Below are 1,511 nucleotides of genomic sequence, written 5' to 3'. Positions count from 1 at the left end.
AAAACTGATACTGGCACTGTTCCAAACATATGAAGAAAAAACTGCATTTGTACTTACTGTCTTTGTCCCAAAGTTTTGAAGAGAAATGTTTGATACTGGCACTGTTCCCAACTTATGAAGAGAAAAACTGCATTTGTACTTACTGTCTTTGTCCCAAAGTTTTGAAGAGAAATGTTTAAACTGATACTGGCACTGTTCCAAACTTATGAAGAGAAATGTTGAATTGTTATTTATAAAGGAGACAAAATCTACTGTGGATTTCGTTCGTTTATTTGTTTAAAAAATTTCGCGCAAAGCAACTCAAGTGCTATCTGCGCATAGTCATCCCTAATTTTGAACTGATACACTAGACGAAAGGCAACTAATCAACACTACCCACCGCCAACTCTTGGGTTATTCTTGTCTAATCGAAGGATGAATTTGACCACCACACCTATAAGTTACCTACGGCCCCAAAGTTCAGAGTGCATTTCTGTGGCAACGGAACACGAACCGTGAATCCTCAGATCCACAGTCCGGATACGCTAATCATTTAGCCATCACCAGTCGATCTATACAGAAGCTACACCGTAATTTGTCCTACCCCAAAGGGCTACTCAAACATTTCCCACTGTTAAAACTATAAGTTAGAAAATATTACATTAAGAATAGACTTTCCGAATATTGAGGCTGACTTTTTAAGAGGGTGTGTGTGTGTGTGTGTTACATCAGTTTGTTTTGAAGTGTTAAGATTTGGTTAGAAATCCATTAATACTGCTGTTTTTGCTAGTAAGTCCAGTTTGTTAATCTTGGGTTACACATACAATCTCCTACAAAGCACACACAAACACAGTTGTATAGATTTAGACGCTCTACGTATGTTCCAAGGGAAGAAGATAGGTATAAATTAAAATATTATTCACAGCTGAATGCAGCGTCTTTTCATACAATTCTGATTAGAAATCATGAGCCAAAAAATGTAATATATACATACACAGTTGTTGTCCTTGAACAATCATTTTTAAACCTACAACTTTTTCCGAACTTGCTGCCTAACACGACAACAGTAAAACATATAGTTACCTTTTTTTGTTGTTTTATCACGCTATGGCTTCGCCTGTTCTCGAGCAGTGCTGTTGAGACGCTGACTACTGCAGTATTAAACACGCCGTTTAGGAAGCTTAGTGCAGCAGACCACACACTCCACTCCACGGCTGCGCTTTGGCAGCATTGAAATGTACTATCTGGAACACCAAAAACACTACTGCAAAAAATAAAATAAAAACAGTCAATGACTCAGAATTGTTCTGCTGAGGTGTTATACTAGTTCACGTCCAGCAAAGCTGAGCTATGGCTGAGGTATTAACACTTCAGTTAAAATCTAACAAAGCTAAGCTATAACTAAAATATTAACACACTAGTTTAAATCCAGAAAATCTAAGCTTTGTCTGAAATATTTACACATCAGTAAAACCCAATACACCCTAAACTATACCTGAAATATTAACACACTAGTTTAAATCCAGCAAAGC

The 1,511-nt window shown here is 37.1% G+C and overlaps 1 protein-coding gene across 1 annotated transcript in view; it reads right to left on the bottom strand.

Moving 5' to 3' along the window:
* The window catches only part of LOC106462778 (piezo-type mechanosensitive ion channel component 2-like), a 166,367-nt gene extending 165,229 nt beyond the window's left edge, over positions 1-1,138 (bottom strand). Inside the window, exon 1 of the mRNA XM_022390367.1 lies at positions 1,063-1,138. The gene's annotated coding sequence lies outside the window, so the exon portion shown is untranslated. The remainder of the gene's footprint in view (positions 1-1,062) is intronic.
* Between the last annotated feature and the right edge of the window lie 373 nt (positions 1,139-1,511).

The sequence above is a fragment of the Limulus polyphemus genome, unplaced genomic scaffold (assembly GCF_000517525.1).
Source record: "Limulus polyphemus unplaced genomic scaffold, Limulus_polyphemus-2.1.2 Scaffold48, whole genome shotgun sequence".
In the NCBI taxonomy this organism is placed as follows: domain Eukaryota; kingdom Metazoa; phylum Arthropoda; class Merostomata; order Xiphosura; family Limulidae; genus Limulus; species Limulus polyphemus.
This window is presented reverse-complemented; position numbering and strand designations above follow the sequence as displayed.